Raw genomic sequence first — 18,304 nt, 5'->3', positions numbered from 1 at the left:
ATAATCTTGGCTCTCCCAGTGGAAATGCTCCCTCATGGTATGTAAAGTTTCCCCAAAAGAATAATCCTCAGGAGGAGAGGCTGAAGGGATGGATTCTTCAGCATCAGAATCCTCATAGGAAGGAAGAGAGTATTCCTGATCAGAAGAGGAATCAGATGAAATGGAAACCTGATCTGAAGATTCATATTCTCTCTTGCCTAGGCCTCTTATCAGGAGGGGGATGGGAACCCCTGATCAAAGTAATTAGGTCTTCGGCCATTTTGAGCATCTGTTTTTTAGGCATGGAGGCCTGCCCATGAGGCTGTTGTACTTGTTTCGTTGTCTTTAAAGGTGCTTTAGTCTTTGCCTTTGAAGCTGAGGTCGTTTTAACATATAATTGAGTAGGTCTGAAAACACCCTCAGAAGCCGATGCCTGCTCAGCAGCTCTGGACCCGTCTGAGGGAATAGTTTCCGAAGGTCCAATACCTTGAGCTTCCAGTGACCTGGTCGACTCCACATGGGTGTCGGTAGTGGCCTGCGAGTCTAAAGTAGAGGTCATCAGGGGCTGCGAAGGTGCCTCACTGAGAACCGGCGACTGGCTTAGAAGAAGCCTCGTCGTCGGTTTTGGACCTCGGATGCTTGTCCTTTTCTTTGCGTTTCTTGTGAATTCCGGTAGTCGGATGGCTATCCGATGACATTGCATAGTTAAATCTTCTGCCAAAATAGTGAAATGCAAAATTGTACCGACGCTTAATAGTGCATTGGTTAAATCTAGCACAAAACCGACAACTAGCAATGTCATGGTCAGGGCCTAGGCAAGGAATACAGTAAGAATGAAAGTCCTTATGGGGTATTTGCTTCCCACAAGAAATACAATTATTAACTTTTTCTGACATCGGTGTGGAGCAAGAAAAAAGTTTCCCCAACGGGGTACTTAGCTTTTAGTGAAGACTTTGGATCTGAAATTCGAACACGAAAATCTCAGGAGTCGGCCAACCGGCACTTGCGAACTGCTTTTGCTTTGGGCACCACGCGGCAAGAAAGACTGAAGAAAATGGTGTCAGCTACATCTTTTATACCCATGGCACACTGATGTCAGGGAAGAGGTGACAGCAACCGACGCCGGACCTAAACTTTGGAATTCAGGCCGACTGAGGGTAGCCTGCCAGCAGGATAACCCCAAATGTAATGACTGCAACAGTGAAACACGAAGAACATCTGCATTTCTGTGGTAACCAAGATTCCTTAATGTATTTGACTGGTTATTTGAGATGTTGAGGCTTGCTGTAAGTCTCATTCACTTATGTCTCTCTGATCTACAAGGCAATGTGTGATCCAACTCCACTTCTGCATTTATGTCTGGAATGCACTGCTATGGATTCTAACATCCAGAAGAGAGAATCTAATACTGACTTAAGTATCAGCAACTGAAAAAATGTGTATAGATACCAAATGCATTTATAGGTTCATAGGTTGGTACTAGGCTATCGGCCCTAGGGCCTATGCAAGCCTAGCCATAACAATTCCCTGGACATTTCTTGCCAAAATATTTACTTCTCCAGGCCCCTGACTAGCAGGGTGACTGACATGATCCCTGGGGTGAATTTCCTATCTCCCATCCAATCATCAAGGTTTCTTTTGAAGAGGGCCAAAGAGGTGCTCTGCTTGATATGTATGGGCAGTCTATTCCAGAGTATGGGGAGTCTCTGGGTCAGGAACCTATCCCTCCAGCATGTTTTGTTCATTGTGATGACAAGGTTTAGATCCCTGGAGCGTGTGGCATTGAGGGATTGGGATTTCTTTAAGTGGAGCATGTCCAACAGCTCAGGGTTTGACATGGCCTTGTATGTTAAGCAGAGATTGCCTCTGAGTAAACGATATGCCACAGAGTATAGCTGGAGTTTTTTTAGACGGTCAGTATATGGCATCTGCTTTAGGCCCATGATTCTATTAGTGAGCTATTTCTGTGGCCTTTCAAGCTGTTGCAGATGTCTTGTGAGGTACATACCAAACAGGACATTATACTCTATAATGGGTCTAATGAGGGATGAGTACACTGGGACAATGACCTCCTTTTTTCTGGATGAAAAGCCCTTAATGATGAGGTATGCCACATAGAAGGATTTCCTGACTGTTGTGACAATGTGGTTATCGAAAGTGAGACCACTGTCCACCTGTGTCTCTAAGTCTCTCGTCACACTTTCGATGTTTAGTGTCCTGCCACCTATGTGGTAATTCATGGGTACATGTTTTTTTCCAAAGGGGATAGCTATACATTTCTTGGCATTAAGCTTGAGCCCATGGCTCTGGCACCAGGCATCTGTTTCTGTAAGGCCCTTCTGTAGAATATCCACATCATTTGGGGATTCAATAATGGCTCCCAGTTTGCAGTCATCTGCAAACTTTGTTAGCCAGAGTTCCTTAGTGTTGGTCTGTACTTCAGAGAAGTAGATGCCAAACAAGAGTGGTCCCAGGACTGAACCGTGAGGTACTCCACTTGTCACTTGTCTGGAGCTGGATTTGGAGTTGCCTACTTTTACTGTCTGGGTTCTGTCAGTAAGCCAGTTAGCAACCCATTGAGTGACGTAGGGATTTATGCCCAGCTTAGTACGTTTATCTATGATTCCAGAGTGGGGGATGGTGTCAAAGTTCTTGGCGAGGTCCAGATAGGCTGTGTGGACTGCCTTACCCTCATCCACAGCTCTGGAGACTGATTCAAAGAAGTCAATCAGATTCAGGAGACAAGATTGGTCCTTCACAACTCAAACTGGGTGGGGTCTAGTGTTTGAAGGTTGCCAATGTCTTTGTTTATAAGTTCCATGATAATGCGTTCCATGCCCTTGCAAATCAGGCTTGTCAGACTGATGGGACGGTCGTTCCCAGGATCCAAGGTGGATCCTCCCTTGTGGAGTGGGATAACTGTAGCCGTGTGCCACTCAGTGGGCATGAAGCCTGAGGTGAGGCTATGATTAAACATCACACTTAGTTGAAGTGCCAGCTCACTTTGTAGTTCATGTAGTACACAGCCTGGGATTCATCTGGTCCCATGGATGCTGTATTCTTAGCTTTGGAGAGTGCGGTTTCTACCTGTGTGGCCATGATTATCAGAATTTGGCAGTCTTTTGGTATTGAGATGGGCCCTTTAGGGGGTGAGAGTGGGGTGAAGTTGGCACTAAATCGATCTGCCAGGATATTGGCAATATCCTTGGGATCAGTATATTTAATGCCATTCTGTTGTAACTCAGAGCAGATCTGAGCATTGACATTTAGGTTCTTGACATAACTATAGAATGCCTTGTGGTTGTCTTTGGAATCTTTGGCAATTTTATTTCTCTAACTAGTTTTTGAGGATTTTATGAGGGATCACAGCTTCTTACTGAGGCTGGTGAGGGAGTTTTTTGCATCCTGGGATTTTCCTGTTTTTTGCAACAGATTCTTCCTTCTGTTGTATAGTTTGTTTATAGCAGGGGACCACCAGATTGGCTTCCTTTTTTTGGAGAAGAGCATCTTGGTTCTATTTGGGATGGCATGATTCATGCACGAGTGGATGTGCTCGTACAGTGCCTTAGTGTAGGATTCTGCAGTCGAACTTCCAGATCCCGTCTGCGTGGGTGTTGTGAAGTTTGTCACTTCTGACTTCAGTAGCTTGAAGTTGGCTTTGGAGAAGTTTTTTAAGGAGGTTTCCTTACTGGGGGTTGGGGTGGGATGTGGATGTCAAGGGTGATTTGCTTATGGTCAGATCTGACCAATGAGGGGGTGACCACTGGTGTGGAGCATCTATCTCCCATGTTGGTAACAACCAGGTCTAGGACACTGGAACCCCTAGTGGGACAATGGATTAGTTAATCCAGGGTGTTGGAATTTATGAATTTCTTCCAAGATTAAAGGATAAGGCTCCCCCTACAGTCAGAAAAAGTCAGTCATTAACTTCTTTTCAACAAAATCTTGATACATTCCAGTATATAGGACATAACCTTAAATTTAATAAAATCCATGTAGGCATAGTGTCGAGCCTTCATGAAATGTTACTGTGTCCGTATACATGGTTCCCCCTCGGCAGAGTGCCATGCATATTAATCATGGTGCATTGCCAAGGGAGAGGCATGGAATACGGTTATTGAATCAGAGTAGGGAGTGTGGTGCTAACTGTGTCTGCAGATGAGTAACACACTCCCTGCACTGTCTAACTGTATTAGAGCAATGTAATTTATTTATTTATTTATTTTTTTTTAAAGCATGTTTGCATAGCACAGAGCACAGCAATGTTAAGCAGTGCTGAGACACTTGCCAGACATCTAAAAACAGAAACTTGGATGTATTTAATTATTTATTTAAATTTCAAGTTTAAGTGTAGCTGAGCAGATTTGCGCATTGTGGCATGGTCCTCAGCCCTGCTTAAAGGTAACTCAGAGGTATGTGTAAAGATATAGCAAAATTCCACATAGCTAAATGGATAGAATTATGGCCTGATGTGCAGTAGGTGCAGGGTTTGAATACATGAAAGACAAGTAAGTGTTTATTTTTGAAATACAAATTAGGCTAACCCTTTTTAAATTCTGGCCTCCTGCACTCAGCTAAGCTCTGCTAAGACCTGCAAAGACCTGCTAAGCACTGCATAAACAAAATAACAGCTGATAATGTATATGCACTTCTTGGCACCACTTGGCTGAGATGAGCTGGTTTGTGCTGTGCTAAGTGAAGTGCCATATTTTTAAATGTTGCCCAATGGTTTTTAAGGGCAGGAAAACAGGCTATATTAAGCTCACTAGGCAGGAATACAGCATCATCTGTTGGAGTTCTACCTGTGTAGTGACTATGACTGGCATTGGAAAGGGTGCACACGTCCGGGTGCAGAGGGGGGGCATTCAGGAGTCCAGGGTCATGGTTGGACTCCTGGTGAAAAACCATGGGGACCAGCAGCTGCAGGGAGGGATCCAGGGCTCAAAGTGCAAGGCAGAGGCCTGGAACCAACTGGCACATGAACTCGCCAGTGTGACAGTTATCCTCCGCACAGGTGAGCAAGTTCGTCACCACCATGATGACCTCAAGCATAGAAAGGGGAATTTCTTGGACACCTGGGTCTTAGAAGCTCAGGCAGTGAATGCCTTACAAGTTTGTATGCAATTTTACCTTTGTTTCATCAATACCTAATCTGAATGTCTGATAAACTGGTATGCGTAATGGTGTGCTTCTCTTCCAACAGCTGCAAAGGAGAGGGCTCACAATGTTGAGGCTCATGCCAAGCACTTGGATAGGTTGTAGTGTGAGTGTGGTGAGTACAGATGTATTTTGATATCTATAGTCAAATCAGCAAGAAAGAGTAAAACATTAACTGTGATTAGGTATATACAGTAAAGCTTGTATATTGTATTGCAATTAATATGGACTTACAGCTCTACTGCAATAAGTGCATACTGCCAAATGTAGTGCATGAAGCAGGGAAGACTAAAGCATCAACAGCAATAAAGTATATTCAATAAAGTTTGTAGTGCAATAATTGTGGAATTACAGCTGTATTGCAACACCTGCATAATGACAACTGCTGTGCAATAAAAACTCAAAACTATACCAGTAACTGCATGAAGGTATCTTTAATAAAGTCTGTTGTGCAATAAGTGTGGAATTAGGGCTGTTTTGCAATAAATCATTTATGACAACCATTCTGCAATAAAAGCATGAAACATTACCAGTACCCATATGAAGGTATATCTTATAAAGTTTGTTGTGCAATAAGTCTAGATTCAGAGCTGTTTTTAAAGAAATTAATTATGACAACTTTTCAGCAACAACACATGAATCAATAGCAGTAACACCAAGGTAAACTGTATACATCAGGGTTGCCTTGTGTTCACTATTGCATGTCAGCTATATGCATTAAGGCTGTGAGGTATGGTGTTGCAGTCAAGTATAACAGTATAATAGCTGTAGACTGCAAATAATAACCCATAATCAGATATTGTTTGTTGACTTCATAGATATTTCAACACACTAACAATATATTGTTTACACCTGCATTCTATGTAGTAAGGTATAGGTTACCTAGTATATATGTCATGCCTGAATTTCATGCATGTGTGTGTTCAACTGTCATTGAAGTCTTGTATAAAACTGTACTACTATTACCAGGTCATATTATGGTTCCAGGTGAGCTCTAGGCAAATATCAGTCAGTCAGTAATCATCAGTGACTCAGTAGGTCAGTTTGTTAAATGCTCTGTATAAAGTAGATTTTGCCACACATAGACCAAGATTTAAATCCAGTGGTATGTAGCACTAAAAATTACAGTATCAGTCATGTCACGTAATACTTACAGATTTTCTTTCCACAGGAACTACAGGTAAATGGGTGAGGTAGTCTATATTATGAGTAAATAACAATCAGTATCAAGAATGTGAAAATACAGCATAAAATAAAGGAAATAAATATACTACTACTACTACTACTACTACTAATAATAATAATAATAAAATAAAATAAATAAAATGTGTAATCTTTGGCATGGCTGTATGCCTGGAGTGTCTGTTAAAGATTGCTGCAGTCAATTAATACATTTGATGCAGATGTCTTCTGCAGTCACTGCTACTGGGTTCTCTCCCCATGCCTGCCAAGCAAGGCATGATAGTTGTCTACTTTCTGCGCTGTACACATACACAGGTTCATAGGTTCATAGATTAGTACTAAGCCAACTGCCCTTGCGAGCCATTTTAAGCCTGGCCAATTATCCCATGTGAGACTTAAACTCTACACTTTGTGTTTGTAAGGCAAACACCTTAACCATTAGGCCACCCTCCCAACCTTGTCTCTCAAGTGTCACATTGTCATGTAATGTAATTAGTAGTGCATACTCCCTCTGTCACAGATTTATTATCAACATGATTATGTAAATAGCAAAGTATCACTACATCAGCCCACAGTGCATCTTGGTAGTTACATAGGTCCACCTGATGGGCAAGTGTTCTGTTTAGTCTTGTACCTGCAGTTGTTACTGCTTGGCCCATACTGTCCTGTGTGGATAGCTTGAGAGGTATGTATGTATGACAGCAGCTATAGGGCACTTGTACACATAAAGAAAGGACAGACCTGCAGATTAGATAGCAGTGCAGTTGTCCCACCCCATCCAAGGTGTTTACCCCCCTCATGTGTCACATACCACCCATGTCTGCTGTCTTGTCTGTCAGCAGTTGCATCCTCTTCTACCAAGTCTGTCTGCAATTGCATCCTCTCCTACCCAACTTACCTCCTCACATGCATCTATATCCCTTCACCAACATTTAAAAAAAATGGGCACATGTCCCAAAAAAAATATTGTGCCATACATAGCTCTCCATTTTGCACATGTGTCCACTGGACACAACTAATTTGGTCCAATTGGCTTGACAGCACATTTATGTTGTCCTCACCCCTCCTTCTGGGGTTGGAGAGTTCAAATTCATCCACAAAACCTGTCAAAATGCACAGCTGTTGTTGTACAAGAAATAGAAGGATATGGTTCTTTACTACACCCTTCCTGCACATCCCTACCTACTTTTCACTGTTTCCCCCTACTTGCCCCCATTTCACCAGTGTCCTATCACCCCTTTTTTCTTTTCTTTTTAATTTTTTAGTGCGGGTTTCAGCAGAGCTAAGCAAAGTGCTGAACCACAGAAATCTGCTGAAATGAGCTTTAATGAGCTTTAATGATCTTTTGTGTTTCTCACAGTGTTAGGCACATGTACAGAATAATCACCTCTTCCATGTTTTGAACCTGGGCCCCTATTAAATACATCCTATTGCATTAACCCACTACACTACACAGACCTTAATAAAGACAAGTATTTCCAGCAAAACATATTTGGTGGTGCTGCGGTAGCATTGTCGCCTCACAGTAAGACCTTGTCATGTTCAATTCTCAGTTAGAGCGTCTTCTGTGTGGAGACATGCGTGAATGGGCGTACCTTCATTGAAGGTTGTGCGTCAGAGCTGGCAACTCGGCACGTAAAAATCTACTACCAATCATTAGCGGACTGGAGTTCCGCTGTGGCGACCCCTAACCAGGAAAAGCCGAAAGACACAACATACTGATCTGGAGTGTTGTTCTTATTAAAACTGCGGTGGTGGTGCTGCAGTAGCTTTGTCACCTCACAGTAAGACGTTGTCCTGTTCGATTCTCAGCTAAAGCGTCTTCTGTGTGGAGACATGCGTGAATGGGCGTACCTTAATTGAAGGTTGTGTGTCAGAGCTGGCAACTCGGCACGTAAACATCTACTGCCAATCATTAGTGGACCGGAGTTCCGCTGTGGCGACCCCTAACCAGGAAAAGCCGAAAGACACAACAACAACATTTCCAGCAAAACATATTGATTGCCACTGACTGAAATTAAACTTAATTGGAAAAATGGGAGTGTACCCGGCACTCTGATGCAAAATTGCACCAGTAGATAGCCAATAAATAATAATGGCAGTATGTGATGCCTGGGATAGCAGGTACATGTTCTCTTTTACCTGCAACATCTTTAAACATGCCTTCTAAGGCATCAATGGCACAGTGCATATGTTCAACTGGCACCCTGCTGCATAAAAACTGCTTTTGAAAGCCATGCATATACTGATGGATGCAGACAACATGTGTCACAGCCTGTATGTCTGCACATATATCTGGCAAATACAACTACTGCAGCACTGAGTCAGTAACTCAGTCTGTTGAATGCCTTCCATGCAGTACATTTTGCCACACACAGCTCTGGGTTCAAATCCAGTGTGTTGCACTTCAATTATATTGTTGTGAAGATAGCAAGTAATGACCAAGTTACATAATTTTAATTCTCATAGGTTACTGCTACTGAATTATCTCTACTGAGTTTTGAAAGTCAAAGGCCTGCAGGTAGGGACACACTGCACATATTTGTATTGCCTAACTATATGTCGGCTACTACTCTGCTACTGGCACTGTTGCATAACAGATGTACCTTAAGCACATGCCCTGATTAGACTGTAAAGGGTACCATTACCATGGCTCTGCTGTAATGACAGGGCTGATGCTATTGCCACAGTTACACATACAGCTTGCTGGCCTCCAAAGTATTCATCCCCCCAATGTGTCCTAGGCTGCAGCAGCAGCTGCAGCCTGGAGCATACACAGCTGTATGTTAAGGTATCTGCTACAGATCGACCATACCTGTCAACCCCTATAACAAGGGATCCAGACACAACCATACATAAAGGGGGGCAAAGACCCAGAGATAGGGACATGTTTCACAGTTTGCCCCTACAAAGCTAGTAAGTTGATAGAATAGCAGCTACTGCATTAGCATGCATATTCTGATGGGTATTAAGTGTGACACTCACATGTCTCTCTCCCTTATTGAACTCAACCCGCAATGTTTGCCAGTGAACTGCCAGATGACCACACTGTCATGGGACACTGAGCAAACATATGAGACAAAACTGTGGACATACGTCATACATCTATATGGTGGACAGTATTTGTATTTACCCTCTGTGATGCTGTAGTCTTCACACATCAGGAATGTCCATCTCAAAAACTAAAAAAGGGGCCAAAACCTACATAAAGACCTTATATATTGCACTGTGGTGCCATGTCATTGGCTAATGATAGTGCAATTCAGATGTTTTGGATGCAGTTAGCAATTCTGAACCACAGACTGATGCAGAGGAAATAACTTGTTAATGAGCATTACCTTCAAAGGGCAAGTGACTCCTCATGGGGAGCAGGTCTGTGTGTGGTTTTACTCACACAGAGCATATGTTGAAAGCATTTGCAAAGTAACGCTTCAAAAAAGGAATACATCACTCTACCATGTATGTACTAGATTTCCCCATAAAACAGGATGCAGATGGGAGGATGGAGATATGAGTAATAAGGATTACAACAGTAAGCTTGTATTAGCTCTATGATATTGATATGTCAGTGATACTCTGCTGTCCAGCACCTACAGGCATGCCTCTCACCTATCCCTACTTTGAATCACATCTCTGCTCTGTCCCTGTCAATACCACCTGCAATGGTCGGCTGTTGTAATCAAGATAGTGGATTACAAATAAGACATAGTGACCTAAGTAAGCATCTACACTCCTGTAACATCAAACAGTCTACTGTAATTCTCCTCTCAGTCTGTCAATGTCACACAAAATAGTTATAACATTTAAAAAAAATGTCCCTGGATGTTCCCGATGTCCCTGTTTTGTGGACATTCATCCCTGTCTAGTTGAGAGCTATGCCTAACGTACCTCTAACCCTCCTACAGGAAGAAATCAGGTCAAAGCCATAATTAATGGGGGGACAAAGGCCCAAACTCAGTGACAGAGTATACATACTGGCCATACAAAGTAAGAATGTGAATAGACTAATAGATATTACTATAGCATGGGTGTTTTCTTAGGCATCTGATTTGTGATAGTCAGATTCTGTTTTAATTTTCTGACAGCAGCCATCAATGATTGGACAATCATTTCACAGACATCCATGAGTTTGTGCAAAAAGGGCCATATCTATGAGGCAAACATGTTGACATTCTGCAAACAAATGTATAGTTGAGAGGTATGATGCCTGCAGGGAAATATACTACAGCAGGTTTGCACTGCTTTATGACATTGTGGCACACTGGTTTTGCTGGATTGTCCTCATATAGTTTTTATAATAGCACACTGCTATTTGTCCGGCAGTGGCCATATGACATATTAGTGTGAATTTGCTGATAGGGGACACAACACAGTAGACTGCAGAGATGGGTGTAGAGACAAACAGCAGAATCTGTCACAGCACACAGGGACAATACCCAGTATTGCTGCTATCTTGGTAATAGCCACACATGTAGTGTGTTGCCAGACTGTGGGGTATGATGTGTGATGGAGCAGTGAATAGTGCAGGCCATTATGGGTATGTAAGGTTTGTACATAGTGTACATCCACGTATCTGGTCCTGTAATGTGCTCCCCTCTTGCTGTCTTGCAGGAATGATGTACAAAAAGAGATATTCACCATTTTCATCTGCAGAGAATGATGCTGTACTGGATGCCCTCAGACTCCACCATCACATCCTGCTTTCCAGGGTTTACCACAATCATGAACAGCAGGCTGCATTGTGGGGCAACCTTGTGAGGGCTATTAATCAGATTGGCCAACAGGGCAGGACCTACTAGCAGGTTTGACACCGGGCCATGTATATGGTCAATGCCGCATGTCAAAGGGCAGCTGCTGTTGCAAGGGATTATGTTACCACCGATGGAGGGCCTATGATGTAACAACCACTCTCGGTCACAGAGGAATTCCTGTTGAACCTAGGATCAATGAACAGCTCCCAGGCATCCATCATGCCATACACCCTGGAGGTGGGTGCCACAGCATCCACATCAGAGGAGGATCCAGGTAAGCTTACTGTGTTCACCAGTAAAATACTGTATCAGTCATTGTGGCAGTCTCTTAATACCAGTGCATGGGTGTCAGGTCTTTCTGCATTGGGGGTGAGTTTGACTTTTACCCACAATTGTGCACACATACTCAGAATGCTAGCAATATAGCCGGTATCAGATTAGCTACTGTACATGTGGATATACACACATATTACATTGAAACACTGCAACATTTGCTGCTGCTGACAATACCTCTCCCTCTACTTTTCATAGGTCTGTCAGGTGTGGCTGGGGTCCGTGGTCCTGTACCTGGTAAGTGTGATACTGTTGTTTTACAGATCATATATACCCTATGAAAGTTAAGGACTGCCATTTTGCCTTACGCATAACTGTTGTGCTTAGTCAGAGTAGAATAGTTGTATGTTCCATTTTGAAGCAGTTAACTACAGTGCATAGCATAGGGAATGACAGGTGTGCATTTGTACAAACATTAACATGTTTACACTTACAGTTATGAGCAACTTCACAGCCTGCTATCCATGAGGCAATTACTTCTAGATGCCCATTCAAACACAATAGGGAGATGGTACATACCTAAGGCAGTGATACTATAACTGGCACATCATTCACAAGATAGGTATACTGGGTTTTATGTGTAGTTCTAGCACATACACTGTCATATTGCTTACCTCACTGGTGTATTGTACTGTCAACATTAACCAGATATAGATGGCGTGTATGTTTTACAGGGCCAGAGTTGTCTTTGTATGTTGTTGTGAGTTTGTGTGTTGTACATGGGGTCAGAGATGAGAAGATGTGGGACATGTAATGCATTTGTAGATCCTCATCTGTATGAGTCTGTGTGGATAACCATACATAATAGTGCAGGTAGTAATGTACTGCTTTTGTCTTGCTTCTCACAGGTGAAAAGGGGGGTTAGAATCTGTCCCCCTTACAACTTGATGTCAGTGTCTCATCAGACTCATGATGATGGTGGCCATAGTGAAGCACAAGTGGTGTTGTCAGGGGTTGAATCTGTCCCATAGGTTGACATCCCTATTCTGCCCCTATTGTCCCCACACACAGTCAGTAGGCCCACATATACCCAGTCAGCAGAGGCCACAGACATTGGACAGTCAGACAGTAGTGAAATAGTACAGGACAGTATGAGAACTATGGCATCAGTGAGTGTAGACGCGGGCCATAACTAAGAAGCTGTCAAGGTCCCACACAGGCAGATTGACAGGGGTGCTCAAAGGAGAATTAGTGTCCATCCACCTCCTGTTGCAGGTGTCACATCATGGGTCACTCACTGCATGTTTTGGGCTGTTATGGAGGGACAGGCATGTTCTGAACACAGCACCAGGTGGATGTTTAAGGTTATGAATGCAGCACAGTCTGACATCCGTGACTGCCTCCACTGCATTGGTGATGCCCTGGAACACTTCACTGATGTATTGGACAGATGGTGGGCTGAGACAGTGTCTATCTTTGACCACACATTGTCTGTGCTGGAACATCTGGTTGTAGTTGGTCATCAGACATGTGGACGTAAGCCAGCAACACCATGTGCTGAGAGTCCACGTGGCTGTGCACACTCACTTTCCCATTGTGGCAGTACCTCCAACACTACAGAGGGAAGTGTGCTGTCCACACTAAGATGTGGCAAGCCATGGGCAAGTGGTCCTTGGTGGTCCCGTGGGGGACAGAGGCCCAGAAGACAGCAGTCACTGTCAAGTACTAACACTGCATCTGACCTTGGGCATGGCAGTGCCCATGATACTCCTGGTGAAGGCAATTCCTGTTTTCATGGCCAGAGATGGTGAACTGTTCACTCCACCATGTACAGTCCACAGCTGTCCACCATACACATGTGTAGGGCAAGCAATGGGGTTGACTGTGCACATGCACACACTCCAACACCACTGTCACATGCAGGTCATGAACAGACACACACATGGCACCTCTCCATGGGCCATCTAACCAGCACCCCTTCCTGACTCACACACATGCTGCAACTGTTTGGCACAGCCTAGGCCTCTGGCACCCTCACCCAACACCTTGTGCATGTTATGATACCTGTGACACATCCCTGCCATCTGTGCCATTGATACTTGGACCTGAACATGTGTCTGATGCAAAGGGTGACTAAATTACTTTACATGTGTCTGTGTAGTGCAGTAGTGTTATGCAATGGTAGTTGTATGCCATGGCAGGTACTGTATGCTGGCATGTGTCTTGGCTCCATCAAACTTTATGTATCTTTGTTGCCTGATGGTACACTGGTGATAGTGGCACAGAATAGTAGGTGTGTCATGGACCTGTGTATGTTTGTGTCCCAGGAGCCTAAGAGATTCAACTATGTACACATAGCAACAATACAGAGGCACAGTATAGAAGGCAGCACAGCAGAAATATGATATCAGCAAGGTATGCCAGTATACATGCATGGCTCCCTAGGTGCATATGTGTAGAACAGTGTGTCAGGGACAATGAAGACAGTCAGCATCATCATGCTTTCATACCCTGTCACAAGGTCTACTACCGTTGATACATGTCACCTGGGTATTACTACCCTTGATATGTGTCACCTGGGTATTCTGCATGTACAAATCTAGATGGTGGCAGACATCAATTATGCTTATGTAGCTGTACGCAATTTAAGGCCAGTGACTAGTCACAGGGCCATAAAATGCATAAGCAATGCACAGAGATATGCTGGATGGCCATGTCTCTAGGGCTGCAAGGGGATATATTTACACACACACACACACACACACACACACACACACACACACACACACACACACACACACACACACACACACACACACACACATGTTGGATGCTGTGAGATTAGAATCCCTGTCTATCTAGTAATACACACTATAGCTTACAGTACTTAGCACATGTGGCACGGATCTTATCTAATATCACAGTGTCATCCAGTGCTCTTAGGTTCATAGGTTCATAGGTTCATAGGTTCATAGGTTCATACTAGGCTATCTGCCCAAGGGCATTTATAAGCCTAGCCCATAGTTATGTGGCTTTCGCCACCCCTTTAGTTTGAATAAAAACTATGCCTATCATTTTGCTGTGCCTCTGTCAAGCAGTGACGCTGAAGTAATCCCTGGGGTATATCTGCAATCTCCCATCCATTGGTCAAGATTCCTCTTGAACAAGACCAGAGAGGTGCTCTGCCTCACATGTACCGGGATTTTGTTCCACAGCATAGGGAGTCTCTGGGTGATGAATCTGTCCCTCCAGCACGTTCTATTTATAACCGTGTCAAGGTTTAAGTCTCCGCCCTTGTGGTTCTGAGGATCTAGATTTTTGAGGTGAAGCATATTCATCAAATCTGGGTTTGACATGGCCTTATATGTCAGGCACAGGTCACCTCTGAGCAAGCGGTATGAGACTGAATAGAGCTGGAGTTCTTTCAGTCGGGCAGCATAAGACATATTTTTGAGACCCTTTATCCTTTTGGTGAGGAACTTTTGGGGCCTTTCAAGCTGCAGCAGGTGTCTGGTCAGATACATTCGAACGGGCATTGTACTCAATCATAGGTCTAATAAGTGATGAGTACAGGGGACGATGACCTCCCTTGATCTAGATGTGAATCCCTTCATGATCAGGTGGGTGATATAGAAGGTTTTCCTAACTACTTTAGCAACATGAGTGTCAAGCGAAGGCTACTGTCAACCTGGGTCCCCAGATCTCTGATGACTTTTTCTGTGCTCAGTGGATTGCCACCTATATGGTAGCTAGGGGTAGCCTTGTTTTTCCCAAAGGGTATGACTATGCATTTTTGGCGTTTAACTTCAGGCCATGGCTCTGGCACCAGTTATCCATTTCTGTGAGGCCCTTCTGGAGGATATCTGTGTCAGATGTGTTTTCGACTATGGCCCAGTTTGCAGTCATCTGCAAACTTTGTCAGCCATAACCCTCCTGTGTTTGCTTGTACTTCAGAAAAGTAGATGCCGAACAAGAGTGGACCCAGGACTGAGCCCTGTGGGACACCACTTGTGACAGGCTTTGAGTCTGACATGGCTCCAGCAACTCTGACCCTGTGGGTTCTGTCACTTAGCCAGTTTGCAACCCATCTTGTGATGTATGGGTTTACATTCAAGCTGATGAGTTTTTCGATGATACCTGAGTGGGGTATTGTGTGAAGGCCTTTGCCAGGTCGAGGTAGGCTGTATGGACTGCCTTTCCCTCATCAATGGCCTTGGTGACTGTCTCGAAAAAGTCAACCAAGTTTAAGAGGCAGGATCTGCCTTTGACAAAGCCAAACTGAGTTGGATCCAAAGTCTGCAAGTTCCCTATGTCTTTATTTATGAGTTCCATTATGATCCTCTCCATGGCTTTGCAGATAAGGCTTGTCAAGCTAATGGGGCGGTAATTTCCAGGGTCTGTGGAGGCACCGCCCTTATGAAGTGGGACCACAGTCGCCGTCGCCACTCCTTGAGTGCGTATCCTGAGGTGAGGCTAAGATTAAACAGCTGTCCTAACTGTGGGTTTAATTCCTCATTGAGTTCATGAAGCACACAGCCGGGACACCATCCGGTCCCATGGATGCTGTGTTTTTGCCTTAGTGAGGCAGTTCTCACCTGGGCGTTGGAGATGTTTGGGGGCTACAATCCTCTGGAATAGATATCTCTCCTTTTGGGGAGGGAGAAGTTTGCACTGAACCTGTCAGCCAGTATGTTGGCAATGTGTGTAGGTTCAGTAATTTTCACATCATTTTGAACTAATTCTGAGCATATCTGGGAGTTTCCTCCTAGGTTTCTAACATAGCTAAAGAAGGCCTTATGATTCTCTTTAGAGTCCTTGGCGATTTTTCTCTCAAAATTTGCCTTGGATGATTTTATGAGAGCTCTTAGTTTTATACTTATAATGATCAAAGGTGTCTTACCTTTCAAGGATTTTGCTCTATCTTGTAGTAGCTTCCTCCTTTTGTTGTAGAGCTTGTTTATGGCTGGGGTCCACCAGACTGGACGCTTGCCTTTGGTACAGAGAGTCTTAGTTTTGTTTGGGATTGCCTGATCCATGCAGTCCTGTAGGTGCTGGTAGAAGGCATTTGTAAGTGATTCAGCGGTTTGAGTAATGTTTACCACTGGCTCAGGGGCCTTAAAGGAGACCACACTAGTTTTTAGAAGTGCGAAATCGGCTTTTGAGAAGTTTTTCACTGTGGTCTTTTTTGTTTCAGGTGGGGGCGCGATGAGGACCTCCAGCGAGATTAGTTTCTGTTCTGATCTCACCAGTGAGGGGTATACTTCGGTGTTGAACATTTTGATCCCATGTTCGTGATGATGAGATCAAGTATGTTTTCTCCTCTTGTGGGGATGGTGACTAGTTGTTCCATGGCATTTGAGTTTATGAACTCCAGGAATCTTTGGGTTAGAGTGTTCGGGCTTGAGTAGTGTTCCCAGTCTATATTAGGGTAGTTAAAGTCACCTAGTATGATGGTGTTTGGAGATACATTTATCCCTCCAATGTTTTCAGGAAGGCCATGTGAGGTTCCTGAGTTTGAGAGGGTGGCCTGTAACATGCTACAAATTGCAGAGCAGTCTTGCCTATGGTTAATTGCACCTGGATGGTCTCCGATGCATCATGCGTTGCCACCAACCTTGAGGTGTGGGTGTCCTTTATGAATATGGACACCCCCTCCTTTCTTGGTGTTGTCCGGATTTTGGGGCGGAACGCATGATATGAGGTGAAACCTGTTAGTGCTGGGGTGCTCTCAGGAGCCTTGAACCAGGTTTCTGTCACAGCACAGACATCGATGTTCTCCATATTGAGAAGGGCCTCGAGTCGTGCATCTTGAGATTGAGACTTCTGGCATTGAGCAGCATTACCCTTAGTTTTTTTCCTTTTGGTGTTCTAGGGTGGTAGGTTTAGAATTTGAGCCTTGCCTAAAAAGGCACTATGGGGGTGGCAAGAGCCTTTGCCAATATCCGGAAGCCCAGGGTGACAGGTGCAAGCCGTCCCTTGAAGCAGCGAGGCTTGTCCAGCATGTCATCCCAGGCAGACAGACATTGGATCCCCTTTGAATGACACCAGAATTTAAGCCAATTATTAAAGCTGATCATCTTATCACTGTATTGTGGCATCATTCTAGGTGAAGGTAGGATACTGCTCAAGGTCAGGGTCATACCTGCCTGGGCTACATAATCAGAGAGCTCCTCGATGTCCCTTTTCATGTAGTCCAAGGAGGTACATCTCAGGTCGTTGACACCAGCGTGGACAATGACTGAGTCGTACTTGTACCTGCTGTTGAGAGACCTGAGTGCTTGCGTTATGTGGCGGATTCTAGCGCCTGACAGGCAGCTTACTGTGACCTTCTCTTTACTCAGTCTGGTGGCGGGACGTCAGTGTGTCTGACTATGGAATCACCAATGACAAGTATGTCTGGCATTTTGTTTGGCCTTAAGGGCTGTGACTGTTTGACACTCTGACTGTGTGGTCTATGTGTTGCATGTGTTGGGTCGTGAGGTGGTAGTTGTTTGGGTGTCTGCTTTGGTGGCCTCTGCTGTTTTGGTAAATTTTTGATCAGAGCCTCCAGTATGTCTTTGTGTGAGTATGTGTATGATTTGAAGTTGTGATGGTACCATGTGTGACTGGGTATGTATTGTGTGTGGTTACCTTCTCCTCCTGTCTGGTCTTGCCAGTCCTATGTTGAGAGAGCTCAGCCTCCAGTTTGGCCGTATAGTTGCATCTCTCGCATGTATTTGTGTTTTGTGGGAGAAGGAGAGGATTGTCTGTGTACATGAGGCAGTTGTAACATTGCCTCAATATTCCCAGGTTCACCAGTTGAGCTGGAGGACACTAGCAACTGATCCCTCGACATACTAGAAGTAGTAGATAAAGAGACTTTCAAAGGACTCGGGAAGTGGGTTTTAGGCTGGTGGGGTACTATCTATAATAAGAGTGCTTTATCAAGGTGCAAGTACTGTAGGAGTAAGTGCTAGGCTTTA

This window comes from Protopterus annectens, chromosome 11.part0 (assembly GCF_019279795.1).
Source record: "Protopterus annectens isolate FY-2018-M chromosome 11.part0, PAN1.0, whole genome shotgun sequence".
NCBI classification, from domain to species: Eukaryota; Metazoa; Chordata; order Ceratodontiformes; family Protopteridae; genus Protopterus; species Protopterus annectens.
The sequence above is the reverse complement of the archived record's forward strand: the minus strand, read 5'-3'. Positions refer to the sequence as shown.